Below are 7,401 nucleotides of genomic sequence, written 5' to 3'. Positions count from 1 at the left end.
TAGTGCAGTATGTAGGGGGGTGTAGTATAGTAGTGCTGTATGGAGGGGGGTGTAGTATAGTAGTGCAGTATGTAGGGGGGTGTAGTATAGTAGTGCAGTATGTAGGGGGGGGGGGTAAAACTCTCCCTGTGTGTTTAAAGTGTACTCTGCTGGTGTTAAACTCTCCCTGTGTGTTTATAGTGTACTCTACTGGTGTTAAACTCTCCCTGTGTGTTTATAGTGTACTCTGCTGGTGTAAAGACTCTCCCTGTGTGTTTAAAGTGTACTCTGCTGGTGTTAAACTCTCCCTGTGTGTTTATAGTGTACTCTGCTGGTGTAAAGACTCTCCCTGTGTGTTTAAAGTGTACTCTGCTGGTGTTAAACTCTCCCTGTGTGTTTATAGTGTACTCTGCTGGTGTAAAGACTCTCCCTGTGTGTTTTAAGTCTACTCTGCTGGTGTTAGACTCTCCCTGTGTGTTTTAAGTGTACTCTGCCAGCCCCAGCAGGGGAGCTGTATTAAACACACAGCATTATGAAGCCCCTCCACCAGGACGCCGTCAGCAACCTCCACGATGACGGAAGGAGGAGAGGTCCCAAAGGCTTTGCATTCAGGCTGCTTCAAATCTCATTCCTCCCTGGAGACCACTTCACATGTTTTACCCACACTCGTGTGTATATACATATATATATGTGTGTGTGTGTTTTATACATATATATATATATATATATATATATATATATATATATATATATATATATATATATATATATATATATATATATATATATATATATATATAAACAGTTTGAAATATCCAATAAATGTCGTTCCACTTCATGATTGTGTCCCACTTGTTGATTCTTCACAAAAAAATACAGTTTTATACCTTTATGTTTGAAGCCTGAAATGTGGCAAAAGGTCGCAAAGTTCATGGGGGCCGAATACTTTCGCAAGGCACTGTATATACACGCACACATAAATACATACCATACACACACATTCATCCCACACACACACACACATATGGTCCCCACCCCCCACACACACACCCAGTCTCGTCACACACACCCTCTCCACCCAGTGACAACAACACTCCTCTCCCCCTCTCCAGAATGCAGTCTAAACCGGTGTCGGGTAGCGTCGGTGACGGCGTGAACTCATCCCCCATGACCAAATGTTCTCAGTAATCCTCAAGAGCTGCTTAATTAAGAACAAGACCAGTCGTATTACAGCTTGCTGACGGGCCCGCTGCCTCGATTGGCCTGAATATTATTAGAACTCTGCCTGCTGTGAATATTTGTTGTTCATACATTTTAATGCAATTATTCAGCCATTATTACCATGTAATTACTTAGTGCGTTAATTAGCATCCTAGCCTATTGCGGTTGTGTACAAGGCTTATGTTTGGAGGCTGGCTGGCTGGTTGGCTGGCTGGTTGGCTGGCTGGTTGGCTGGCTGGTTGGCTGGCTGGTTGGCTGGTTGGCTGGCTGGTTGGCTGGTTGGCTGGTTGGCTGGCTGGTTGGCTGGTTGGCTGGCTGGTTGGCTCGTTGGTTGGCTGGCTGGTTGGCTGGCTGGTTGGCTGGTTGGCTGGTTGGTTGGCTGGCTGGCTGGCTGGCTGGCTGGCTGACTGGTTGGCTGGCTGGCTGGCTGGCTGGTTGGCTGGCTGGCTGGCTGGTTGGCTGGTTGGTTGGCTGGCTGGCTGGCTGGCTGGCTGGCTGGCTGGCTGGTTGGCTGGCTGGCTGGCTGGCTCCGTCTGTACTCTGTCAGACATGAATCATTCATATTCAGTAGGAATGAATGGAGGGATCGAGAAACCTGGGCTCAGGGCTCTGTCCCAAATGAAAGCCTGCTCACTAAGGGCCTGCCATGCCAAATAATGTCCTCCGCCCCAAAAAAGTGTCCCCCTCTGCGTCACAATGGCATTCCAGAAACGGTTTGCGTCTGTTGCTATAACAACGGTGTGATGACCTAATGATTAGAACTTTGGAGATCGTTACAGCCTAAATGGCAGTCTTTTCATCATCACTATTTAAACTAGGCTGATTTCCACAACACTTTTGCTGTTTAAACAAGTTTTGTTTTAGCTAATAAAATGAAAACACAAATTCCAAGTACTTTTGGGGACCTTGTTAACGTTACAATATGAAATCCATGTCTTAAACGTCACTAGGTTTCAGAAATGGAAAAGAAAACGTGTAAATCTACTTGCAACGGACGCTTTGGTTCATTACGTAATCTGGTCCGAATTTTGCAAATTCTGGTCCAATGTTAAAAGGAATAGAGCACTATTTGGCATGACAGGCCCTGGTCCAATGTTAAATGGAATAGAGCACTATTTGGCATGACAGGCCCTGGTCCAATGTTAAAAGGAATAGAGCACTATTTGGCATGACAGGCCCTGGTCCAATGTTGAAAGGAATAGAGCACTATTTGGCATGACAGGCCCTGGTCCAATGTTAAAAGGATTAGAGCACTATTTGGGACAAAACCCTGATAAACATTCACCCCCTCGTTGCAAAACAAGGTGTACTTTAAATCATACATCATTATACGATTGGTACGTTAAACAACAACTAGTGTTCTATCCTGATGCCCTAGTGTTCTATCCTGATGCCCTAGTGTTCTATCCTGATGCCCTAGTGTTCTATCCTGATGCCCTAGTGTTCTATCCTGATGCCCTAGTGTTCTATCCGGTTTATTAGATTATATTCACTGTGATGCTTTCGCAGTGGTTACAACAGACAGAACATACAATCACTACACTACAGGCATTGAATAAAAAGCACATATTTTTCTGAGAGGGTGAAGGGGAGGGAGGTGAAGGGGAGGGAGGTGAAGGGAGGGAGGGAGGTGAATGGGAGGGAGGGAGGTGAAGGGGAGGGAGGGAGGTGAAGGGGAGGGAGGGAGGTGAAGGGGAGGGAGGGAGGTGAAGGTGAGGGAGGGAGGGAGGTGAAGGGGAGGGAGGGAGGTGAAGGGGAGGAAGGGAGGTGAAGGGGAGGGAGGGAGGTGAAGGTGAGGGAGGGAGGGAGGTGAAGGGGAGGGAGGGAGGTGAAGGTGAGGGAGGGAGGGAGGTGAAGGGGAGGGAGGGAGGTGAGGGGGAGGAAGGGAGGGAGGTGAAGGGGAGGAAGGGAGGTGAAGGGGATGGAGGTGAAAGGGAGGAAGGAAGGTGAAGAGGAGGGAGGTGAAGGGGAGGGAGGGAGGTGAAGGGGAGGGAGGAAGGTGAAGGGGAGGGAGCGGGGAGGGAGGGAGGTGAAGGGGAGGAGGGAGGTGAAGAGGAGGGAGGTGAAGGGGAGGGAGGGAGGTGAAGGGGAGGGAGGAAGGTGAAGGGGAGGGAGGAAGGTGAAGGGGAGGGAGCGGGGAGGGGAGGAGGTGAAGGGGAAGGGGAGGGAGGGAGGTGAAGGGGAGCGAGGTGGAGGGGGAGGGGAGGGAGATGGAGGGGAGGAAGGGAAGGGAGGGAGGTGAAGGGGAGGGTGGAAGTGAGGTGAAGGGGAGGGATGTGGGAGGAAGGTGGAGGGAGGTGAAGGGGTGGGGAGGGAGGAAGGTGAAGGGGAGGGAAGGGGAGGGAGGGATGTGAAGGGGAGGGAGGAAGGGAGGTGAAGGAGGGAGGTGAAGGGGAGGGAGGGATGTGAAGGGGAGGGAGGAAGGGAGGTGAAGGGGGGGAGGATAATTATTGATTTGAAATAAGAAAGGACTCAACCTTGCGCAGCAGTGAAGACAGCATGGATAGCTACCAGACTAGTTAATGATGCTCTCTGGCTGTTAGGACAAGGCCTCACCCTGAGACCAGACTATCGATTTGAAACAGATAAACTGAGTAACCCTTTGTGAAAGCTTTGTCAAATCATTTAATTGTGGGGAAAAACAACAATATTCCACATCACCCTTTCCTCCTCCCTTCACCCTCTCCTTTCCTCCTCCCATCACCCTCTCCTTTCCTCCCTTCACCCTCTCCTTTCCTCCTCCCATGACCCTCTCCTTTCCTCCCTTCACCCTCTCCTTTCCTCCTCCCATCACCCTCTCCATTCCTCCTCCCATCACCCTCTCCATTCCTCCTCCCATCACCCTCTCCTTTCCTCCTCCCATCACCCTGTCCTTTCCTCCTCCCATCACCCTCTCATTTCCTCCCTTCACCCTCTCCTTTCCTCCCATCACCCTCTCCATTCCTCCTCCCATCACCCTCTCCGTTCCTCCAACCCATCACCCTCTCCTTTCCTCCTCCCATCACCCTGTCCTTTCCTCCTCCCATCACCCTCTTATTTCCTCCCTTCACCCTCTCCTTTCCTCCCTTCACCCTCTCATTTCCTCCTCTCATCACCCTCTCCTTTCCTCCTCCCATCACCCTCTCCTTTCCTCCCATCACCCTCTCATTTTCTCCTCCCATCACCCTCTCCTTTCCTCCTCTCATCACCCTCTCCTTTTCTCCTCCCATCACCCTCTCCTTTCCTCCTCTCATCACCCTCTCCTTTCCTCCTCCCATCACCATCTCCTTTTCTCCTCCCATCACCCTCTCCTTTCCTCCTCCCATCACCCTCTCCTTTCCTCCTCCCATCACCCTCTCCTTTCCTCCTCCCATCACCCTCTCCTTTCCTCCTCCCATCACCCTGTCCTTTCCTCCTCCCATCACCCTCTCATTTCCTCCCTTCACCCTCTCCTTTCCTCCCATCACCCTCTCCTTTCCTCCTCCCATCACCCTCTCATTTCCTCCTCCCATCACCCTCTCATTTCCTCCTCCCGTCACCCTCTCATTTCCTCCTCCCATCACCCTCTCCTTTCCTCCTCCCATCACCCTCTCCTTGGATGTGTCCCAAATGGCATCCTATTCCCTACATAGTGCATTACTTTTGACCAGGGGCCGTCTGTTGTTCACTATACACTGCCTTTAAACAAAACTCTGGACTTCAAAGCCAGTCCCACTGAATTATTTCATTGTTCCCCTCTAAACTGGGACTGATTTAGACCTGGGACACCAGGTAGGTGATCCCCCTCTAAACTGGGACTGATTTAGACCTGGGACACCAGGTGGGTGATTCCCCTCTAAACTGGGACTGATTTAGACCTGGGACACCAGGTAGGTGATTCCCCTCTAAACTGGGACTGATTTAGACCTGGGACACCAGGTAGGTGATTCCCCTCTAAACTGGGACTGATTTAGACCTGGGACACCAGATAAGGTGATTCCCCTCTAAACTGGGACCGATTTAGACCTGGGACACCAGGTAGGTGATCCCCCTCTAAACTGGGACTGATTTAGACCTGGGACACCAGGTAGGTGATCCCCCTCTAAACTGGGACTGATTTAGACCTGGGACACCAGGTAGGTGATTCCCCTCTAAACTGGGACTGATTTAGACCTGGGACACCAGGTAGGTGATTCCCCTCTAAACTGGGACTTATTTAGACCTGGGACACCAGGTAGGTGATTCCCCTCTAAACTGGGTCTGATTTAGACCTGGGACACCAGGTAGGTGATCCCCCTCTAAACTGGGACTGATTTAGACCTGGGACACCAGGTAGGTGATTCCCCTCTAAACTGGGACTGATTTAGACCTGGGACACCAGGTAGGTGATCCCCCTCTAAACTGGGACTGATTTAGACCTGGGACACCAGGTAGGTGATCCCCCTCTAAACTGGGACTGATTTAGACCTGGGACACCAGCTAAGGTGATTCCCCTCTAAACTGGGACTGATTTAGACCTGGGACACCAGGTAGGTGATCCCCCTCTAAACTGGGTCTGATTTAGACCTGGGACACCAGGTAGGTGATCCCCCTCTAAACTGGGACTGATTTAGACCTGGGACACCAGGTGGGTGATTCCCCTCTAAACTGGGACTGATTTAGACCTGGGACACCAGATAAGGTGATTCCCCTCTAAACTGGGACTGATTTAGACCTGGGACACCAGATAAGGTGATTCCCCTCTAAACTGGGACTGATTTAGACCTGGGACACCAGATAAGGTGATTCCCCTCTAAACTGGGACTGATTTAGACCTGGGACACCAGGTAGGTGATCCCCCTCTAAACTGGGACTGATTTAGACCTGGGACACCAGGTAGGTGATTCCCCTCTAAACTGGGACTGATTTAGACCTGGGACACCAGATAAGGTGATTCCCCTCTAAACTGGGACTGGTTTAGACCTGGGACACCAGGTAGGTGATTCCCCTCTAAACTGGGACTGATTTAGACCTGGGACACCAGATAAGGTGATTCCCCTCTAAACTGGGACTGATTTAGACCTGGGACACCAGATAAGGTGATTCCCCTCTAAACTGGGACTGATTTAGACCTGGGATATATATATATATATAACCTCGCTCTCCCTGTCCCCTGTATGACCTACGATGTCACTCTCCCATGTATGACCTATGACCTCGCTCTCCCCTGTATGACCTATGACCTCACTCTCTGTGCATCAGCCCTGCCACCTAAGTACTACTAATAATATATATTGTATTTGTACAGCGCTTTTAATTTAAAAACAGAAATCCAAACGTTTTACATTGTGAGCAACCATTAAAAAAGAGGCTTTAAACATAAAGCAGGAATGAGAAAGATAGCTAGTGGCCCTGGTACTATACCGGATACACAGAATTCAAAGAAGAAAGCTGTCTGCAGACTACCAATACAACAAACACTGGCTCAGAGAGGAATCTAATCATTCTAGAACCAGTCTCTGCTCTCTACTTCAGATGCCTAGCTGTTGAAACTGGGATTATCCAAGTCTTTTAACAGTATTTGTCCCCCGTGTGTGTGTTGTGTTACTAGATGGAGCTGCTTGGCCCTCTTCAGATGTGCCTATCCCTGTAGTTGGAGCTGAGATAATTACCTGATCCTTTACAGTGTCCCCTACTCCCTGAGAGAGGAGGGGAGAGGAGAGAGGAGGGGAGAGAAGTGTCCCCTACTTCCTGAGAGAGGAGGGGAGAGGAGGGGAGAGAAGAGGAGGAGAGCGAGAGGGAGAGAGGGAGGATTAGCAATTTGCCATTTCTCCTCCACTGATTGGCGACGGACCATTTGATCATGTTGTCCTTCCTGTCCCAGTGACCTTGTGATTTGTAAGCTGTTTAAACGCAAATGAGGCAATTAAATAAACTGGGGTGGCTCGCTAGGCCAGAAGGAGAGGGGAGTGGGTGGCTCGCTAGGCCAGAAGGAGAGGGGTGTGGGTGGCTCGCTAGGCCAGAAGGAGAGGGGTGTGGGTGGCTCGCTAGGACAGAAGGAGAAGGGAGTGGTTGGCTCGCTAGGCCAGAAGGAGAGGGGTGTGGGTGGCTCGCTAGGCCAGAAGGAGAAGGGAGTGGTTGGGTGGCTCGCTAGGACAGAAGGAGAAGGGAGTGGTTGGCTCGCTAGGCCAGAAGGAGAGGGGAGTGGGTGGCTCGCTCGGCCAGAAGGAGAGGGGAGTGGGTGGCTCGCTCGGCCAGAAGGTT

The sequence above is a fragment of the Oncorhynchus masou genome, chromosome 31 (genome assembly GCF_036934945.1).
Source record: "Oncorhynchus masou masou isolate Uvic2021 chromosome 31, UVic_Omas_1.1, whole genome shotgun sequence".
Taxonomy (NCBI): Eukaryota; Metazoa; Chordata; class Actinopteri; order Salmoniformes; family Salmonidae; genus Oncorhynchus; species Oncorhynchus masou.
This window is presented reverse-complemented; position numbering follows the sequence as displayed.